The sequence below is a fragment of the Sorex araneus genome, chromosome 5 (assembly GCF_027595985.1).
Source record: "Sorex araneus isolate mSorAra2 chromosome 5, mSorAra2.pri, whole genome shotgun sequence".
Taxonomy (NCBI): Eukaryota; Metazoa; Chordata; class Mammalia; order Eulipotyphla; family Soricidae; genus Sorex; species Sorex araneus.
In genome coordinates, this window is record NC_073306.1 from 87,312,101 (window position 1) to 87,320,198 (window position 8,098).

Genomic DNA, 8,098 nt, shown 5'->3' on the forward strand with positions numbered 1-8,098 from the left:
CCAAAAACCAAAAAAGAGGAAATGAAAAGAAATAGGTGTTTTTTTTTTCCTTTTTGGGTCACACCTGGTGATGCACAGGGGTTACTCCTGGCTCATGCACTCAGGAATTACTCCTGGTGGTGCTTAGGGGACCATATGGGATGCTGGGAATCGAACTCAGATTGGCTGCGTGCAAGGCAAACGCCCTACCCGCTGTGCTATTGCTCCATCCCCAGAAATAGGTATTTTAAAGACATTTCTGATTCGTGAAAGCTATTTTTATTTTTAATTTATTAAATTATTTTTGCTTATTTGTGGGCCATACCTGTGATGTTCCAGGCTCACTGCTGGAAGTGCTCAGGGGACTATCTGGAGTATTGGGGATCAAACTCAGGCATGTGCACTTAGAACACTGTACTATCTCTCTAGCCCTTTTTGGGTCACACCCAGTGATGCATGGGATTACTCCTAGCTTAGTCCTGGCTCTGCACTCAAGAATTAGTCCTGGCAGTGTTTGGGGGACCTATATGGGATGCTGGGAATTGAACCCAGGTTGACCGCATGCAAGGCAAACACCCTACCCACTGTGCTATCGCTCCAGCCCGAAATTTTTGTTTTTTCAGGACCTCATGTGGGAGGTATCCACTGAGCCACTCATAGTGCCCCTCCCCCAACCTCCCATTCCGCTCCCCTCCCCCAACACACACACAAATAGGAGGCTGCTTCAGACTTCTCTGGAAGCCTTGGGGCAAAAGTTCACTCTCTCTAATCCTGGGGGTTTGTCAGAGGAAATATTTAAGCAGAGAAGACTACTGAAGACTAACACAACAGACAGGCCAGGTACAGGCATTTACAGAGTGACATGCAAGAGGAAGTGGTGAGAACCAGCTCAGCTTGGTGGGTTGAAACTATGAAGGATGTAAACTGAGTGTAAACCAAATGTCATTATTTCTTTTTCTTTTCCTATTTTAAAACTTTTGGGGGCTGGAGCAATAGCATGGCAGGTAGGGCGTTTGCCTTGCATGCGGCAGACCCGGGTTCGAATCCCAGCATCCCACATGGTCCCCTCAGCACCGCCATCCTGAGTGCAGAATCAGGAGTAACCCCTGAGAATCGCCAGGTGTGACCCAAAAAGTTAAAAAAAAAAAACCTTTCTTTTCTCGGGGCTGGAGTGATAGCACAGAGGGTAGGGCGTTTGCCTTGCACATGGCCAACCCAGGTTTGATTCCCAGCATCCCATATAGTCCCCTGAGCACTGCCAGGAGTGATTCCTGAGTGCAGAACCAGGAGTAGCCCCTGTGCATCTTTTCTCTTTGGGACACACCCAGCAGTGCTCAGGGCTTATGCCAGGCTCTGCACACAGGGATCAGTCCTGACTTGGAGGAGCCTCCATGGTGCTAGGACTCAAATCTATATCAGCCAGGTTCAAGGCAAGCAACTTACCCCTGTCCTATCTCTCCTTCCCCAGAATGTGATCATTTCTTAAGAGAAGTCACAATAATACACTTCAGTGAAACCTGGCCTTCGTTTACTCAGTTTTCAGTTTGGGGACCATAGTAGGAAGGACCTCACAAAACAAAGTGTTTGTGTGTGTGTGTGTGTGTATGTATGTATGTATGTATGTGTGTGTGTGTGTTTGGTTCTTGTGTGTGTTTTTGAAAGCCAAAGTTTTAGGAAGAAAACATACAGGTTTCTAGATGTCTCCAGATGGAATCCCCTCTGGGCATTGATTATGACTCTAGCTGAGGGTCTTCTCCAGCCATGTTCTGCTCACTGACCTCAGCTGCTCCAGTATAGAGAAGTCTGATTCCAGTGCTGTCTGTCCTCTGGCCCCTCTCCTGGCCTAGCTCCCCTCTGGTTCCCCATCACTCCTGGAATCCTGCGCCAGGGGCTTTCTTCTCCACGAAGCCAGGCAGACAGGAACAGAGGTGTCCAGGAAATGAAACAGAAAAACACAAGCTTTGTGGGAACCTGTTCATTTTCTCTAGTCTTGGGGGTTTATCAAAGAGAAAGTCTTTAGGGACTGGAATGACAGTACAGCAGGTAGAGCATTTGTCTTGTCTGATCCTGGCAAACCCGTACGTTCCCTGAGTATCACCAAGAGTAATTACTGAGTGCAGAGTCAGGAGTAACCACTGAGCATCATTGAATGTGGAGGGAGAGAGAGGGGGGGGGAGAGAGAGAGAAGAGAGAAGAGAGAGACAGAGGTATAGAAGGATGAAGGATATTCAGTCTAAAGTAAAGGTCAAAAGAGAATGAAGCTTCAAGTTAGAAATGTTGGTGTCTTCTTCCTGACTTCATTCCTTACCTCCAGTTCTCCTCATAGTCAAAAGACCCTTCTGAGGCTGGAGTGATAGCACAGTGAGTAGGGCATTTGCCTTGCATGCGGTCGACCCGGATTCGATTCCCAGCATCCCATAGGGTACCCTGAGCACAGCCAGGAGTAATTCCTGAGTGCAGAGCCAGGAGTAACCCCTGAGCAATGCCGGGTGTGACCCCCCCCAAAAAAAAGATTCTTCTGGGGCTGGAGTGATAGCACAGCGGGTAGGGCGTTTGCCTTTCACGTGGCTGACCCGGGTTCGATTCCCAGCATCCCATATGGTCCTCCAAGCACTGCCAGGAGTAATTCCTGTGCATCGCTGGGTATGACCCAAAAAGCAAGAAAAAAAAATAGTTGTTAACCCCAGGACCACACCAGGAAAACACAGCTCTCATTCCCCAAAACCCATCTTCCCTTTCAGCAGATGAAATCTTTCCTCTGTCCATCTGTCCAAGGATGTTAAAAATTATCCAAAGGACAGCCATTTCTGACTGACTTGGAGAGGTAACGGGCAGCTCCCTCATGCAATAAGCACAAGAATGGACCTTGACTTCCATTCCAGGACGCAAGCCAACATGTATGGCATGGTCCTGTCCCGAGATCTCCTTGTCCTCCTCCGTCCCCTCTCTGCTCTCTGGAGATTACCAGTCAACTAGAGTGAGAAACATTTGAGTCTTCAGAGTCCACTCATTCTTTTCTCCTTACATAACAGGCCCAGCAGAGGCCAGCAGAGAGAAAGGTCGGGACAGAAATAGACAAAGTAGGCTAACTTGAGCCTCCTCAGTGGGCTTATCTCCAGTGACCTCTGTCCTACTCAGTTTCATTCACTCCAGGGACCAAGTTCAAGAGGATGCAGTACCCTTGAGTGAGGAGTCAGGAAGTTCTCTGAGTGCTGTTCTGCTTATCACTCCCCAAAGCGGAATCTCTCCCTGGAGCTGTGCACAGAGAAAACAGGAAAAAACAACTGACTTCCAGAAGGTGTCAGGGTTAGCCAAGAGGCCTGAGATACAGAGATACAGAGATACAGAGAGAGTGAGAGAGGAACTGGCGGTACTTCCCTTCAACATGCAGCATTGATCAGAGGCCTGGGATGGTCTGGGATGGCTGTCCCCATCACAGGCTCCTGCTCCCCTGCAGCAATTCATTCCAGGTCAAATCAGTCCCTCTGTACTGACCTCTTCTCACGGTGTTTTGTTCCCTCAACACCAGAAGAGAATCAAGAGGAGTAATAGCCTTCTTCTAGGCAGGCCAAGAGGAGGAGTAATTCCAGCGCCATGCTTAGATGATGACTAATTGAGGCACTGGGGGCAGATGGGAGATGTTGATTTTGCATAACAAGAACTAACCATTGTTCTAATGCTTCATATCACTTCCCACTTAAAAAAGATTTACTTATTGATTGGTTTTTGGACCACACCCAGCAATGCTCAAGGGTTACCCAGTGATACTCAGCAGTTACTCCTGTCTCGACACTCAGGAATTACTCCAGGGCACTGGAGAGATAGCACAGGGAATAGGGCTCTTGCCTTGCATGCAGTTGATCTGATTTGATCACCACATCCTATATGGTCCCCTGATCATTGTCAGGAGTAATTCTGAGCACAGAGACAGGAGTAACTGCTTAGCATCACTAGATGTGGCTCAAAAACTAAAAAGAAGAAAAAAAAGAATAGACCCTGGGTCAAATGCTTGCAAACCGGCTGTATTATTGCTTCTGCCCAAGCCCCCCAATTTTATAGAGGTTGCAGGGCGAGCACCCCAACCCCTATATTTTTGCTCTGGCCCAGTGATCTGCAATACTGTTAATGACTGTTTCCTGAATACCTTGTTTCAACACCACACCCAACACCAAAGTGTCCACTCCCCTTCGTTGGTGTCCCAAAAACCCCTCCCGTCTCAAATATTTCTAATAATCCTCACAATATCTTCTAAAAAATTTACTATTTTAAATTATTCATCTATTTTTATGTTTGTTCACACAGTGGTGCTTGGGGCTACCCCCACCTCTGTGTTCAGGAGACAAGGCAGTGCCAAGAATTCCAACCTAAACTCCTGGGTGTCAATCATGCTTTGCATGCACTCAGCCCCCTGAGCTTTCTGGTTAATTTGGGGTGGTTTTTTTGGGGGGGCACACCCAGTGATTCTCAGGGGTTACTTCTTGCTCTGTAATCAGGAATTACTGTTGGCAGGGCTCAGGGGAACATATGAGATGCCAGGAATATCAAACCTGGATTATCACATGCAAGGCAAATGCTGTACTATTGCTCTGGTCTTCTCTTTGGCTGGATTTTTTCCCCCAGGGACTGAATCCAGAGCCTCACACCTGCAAGGCCTGTACTGTATAGCTGAGCTGCACCCCTGTCTCTAGAGTCCATTTATTATCTCCAATATTCCAGATAAACTACAGTTCAGAGTACAGGCAAGTCAAACAGAACATAATGTCACAGAGCTCCACTGAAATCTCAGTGATTTGGTTCTAGGGTCCATAGGTTTGAGTACCGCACTATGCTAGTTCTTACCAGCTCAAAAGGCCCACCATTGAAGGCTCGTTGGGCCAGGACTCACACCCCTAGATCTGCAGCCATCTCTGAGAGAAAGTTTTTCAGCCAAGGAAGTGGCGATGGATGTGGGGGTAGGATAAAATCTATTGTCCCAGTCCAGAGTATTGAGGTCAGAGAACAAAGTACAGGGAAAGAGGAAAGCTAGGATAGTGGTCAGGGCTCTTGTCTTGCATGCAGGCAACCTAGGTTTGATCACTGGCATCATGTATAGTACATATAGTACGTACTCTCCCCAAGTCCCACCAAGAGCCAGGAGTAAACCATAAGCACAGCTTGGTGCAACCCCCAAACAAAAAGCAAATCAAATAACAAGAATGGAGATCATTGGAGGGTCAAGAAAAGCATTTCCTTTTTTTTTTTTTGATCATTTTTGGTGAATTAACCAATTCAAGCAACACAAAATTTAGTGCCTGCTATTGGAACAGGTTTGGGTGGTGGTTGGGAAAATAGGAAATAATGGTGGGGGGAAGGTATAATGGTGGTGGGATTGGTGCTGGAATATTCAATATAATAAATCATTAGGAACAATTTTATAAAAATAAAATAAAATTTAAAAATAAAAAATAAAGTAAGCATACTGATTTTTTTCTTTAAAAAGAAAAAACAATTTCCTTACCCACCTGAAACACCCCATCACCTAGAATTAGTCCAAGGAAAGAATGAAAGAACTGCTTCTCCACAGCCCATGTACCCTCCTCCAGTTTCTGTGTGATCGATTTTGGCTGACTGGGTACTTGTTTAGACACCAGCTGCAACCTTTCTCTCCAGAGCCTCCTCTCCACTCACATTCTGTTTCCCTCTCTTCTGAGGAATCAAGATCAGCAAACACCCTAGTTGTGGAAACACTTGCCCCTTTTTTTGGGGGGGAGACAGGGTCACACTTGGTGGTACTCAGTACTCAGAATGTGCTCAGAGATCACTCCTGGCAGGCTCAGGGAAACATCAGGGATCCTGAGGATTGAACCTGGGTAAGCAAAGTGAACAAACTACCCTGTACTATCACTCCAGCCTTCTACTTCTCATTTTCTTTTCTCTAGCTCTGCTCTTCTCCTTCTCTTAAGTTTTCTTGTTATCATATCTTAGATCTTCCTATGCGAGATGGAGTTTAATGAATAAATAATACTTAGAACCAGATCTTCTCCAATAGCTGTACATGGTGCTGCAGGTGTAGAGTGGGGAGAGAGGTAACCTCAAGAAGAAGCACTTCCAGGAGCCAGAACAATTGTACAGATCGTACGGTGGAGAGGGTGTTTGCCTTGCATATGGCCAACCCTATGGTCTCCCAAGCACCACAGGACTGATCTCTGGGAGCCAGGAGTAACCCCTTAGCATCACCAGGTGTGGCTCCAAAACAAAAAAAGCAGAGAAAGGAAAGAGTATTTCCACTTCTCTGTTTAACCCAGCTTGACCACCTAGACAAAACCCTTTCTTTTTTTTTTTTCTTTATTTTTTTATTTTTTTATTTTTTTTAATTTTATTTATTTTTTTTTTCTTTTTAAAACTTTTATTGTATTTTTTTTTATTTTTTTTATTTTTAATTAGAGAATCACCGTGAGGGTACAGTTACAGATTTATACACTTTTGTGCTTATACTTCCCTCATACAAAGTTTGGGAACCCATCCCTTCACCAGTGCCCATTCTCCACCACCCGTAAACCCAGTGTCCCTCCCACCCTCCCCAATCCCATCTCCCCCCCACCCCACCCTGCCACTGTGGCAAGGCATTCCCTTCTGTTTTCTCTCTCTAATTAGCTGTTGTGGTTTGCAATAAAGGTGTTGAGTGGCCGCTGTGCTCAGTCTCTAGCCCTCATTCAGCCCGCAACTCCCTTCCCCCACATGGCCTTCGACTACAATGTAGTTGGTGATCGCTTCTCTGAGTTGACCTTTCCCCGGAACGTGAGGCCAGCCTCGAAGCCATGGAGTCAACCTCCTGGTACTTATTTCTACAGTTCTTGGGTGTTAGTCTCCCACTCTGTTATTCTATATACCATAGATGAGTGCAATCTTTCTATGTCTGTCTCTCTCTTTCTGACTCATTTCACTCAGCATGAAACTTTTCATGCCCATCCACTTAACTACAAAATTCTTGACCTCCTTGTTTCTAACAGCTGCATAGTATTCCATTGTATAGATGTACCAAAGTTTCCTCAACCAGTCATCCGTTCTGGGGCATTCGGGTTTTTTCCAGATTCTGGCTATTGTAAACAGTGCTGCGATGAACATACATGTGCAGATGTTGACAAAACCCTTTCTTGGATCAGTACTTGTAAAGTCTGCTACAAGTATCTACCCAGCATGAATGCTCATGTCCTGACTTCTCTAGGAGGCAGCCGGCAAGCTGGGCCTGAAGTCCTCTTGTTCTCTACGGCTGGGTTGATGGTTCCTGCCATCTGAGGGCTGTGATGGCATCCACAACTCTGAGAGCTGTGAACTCAGGGTGTAGTGAGGAATTGCTGTTTGCAGGAAAGGAAAGTCAATCTTAACTTCAGCACAGCATCCCAGGCAAATTCTGTTCTTCACAGGAAAGAGTTTCTGAAGGAGTGAAACATTGAAGCAAGAGGTTATTTTTTTAAGTGTAGGAGTACTGCTTTTTATTCAGCCATTGATTATGCTGATTGAATTGGGCATTAACTCCACAATCATTTCTTTTTAATTCTTAAAAAAATTAAATTGAATATTCGTGAGATAAGCCATTACAAAACTGTTCATAATTGAGTTTCAGTCATATAATGACCAGCACCCATCCCTCCATTAGTGTACATTTCCCACCACCACTCCCCATCCCCCATCCCCCCATCCCCAACCTCCCTCTATGTGATGCACTTTCCTTCTTGCTTCTCTCTCTCTCTCTCTCTCTCTCTCTCTCTCTCTCTCTCTCTCTCTCTCCCTCCTTTTCCTTTTGTGCATTATGGTTTGCAACACAGGTGCCAAGAGGTCATGGTGTTTGTTCAGGGCACTCATTGTTTTCATAGGGACAGTAAGGCTGGAGAGTTGCTTTTAAACAGGGTGGCTGCTTTGAGGTGTGGATGTGATTGCCAAGGCTTCTGGAAGTACAGGGAGGTGGGGGGAGGTAGCCCATCCCAACTCCAAGAAAGCCTGGAGATTTCAGTCACAATACCCACATACCCGAGTTTTCAGCAGATTATATCTTGGTGAGGTCTGTCCTGAGATGATAGAGTCAGGTTGGGGGTACAGCATCGATTTTGGATTGTGGAAGCAAGCAGCTGCTGGGGGCTCT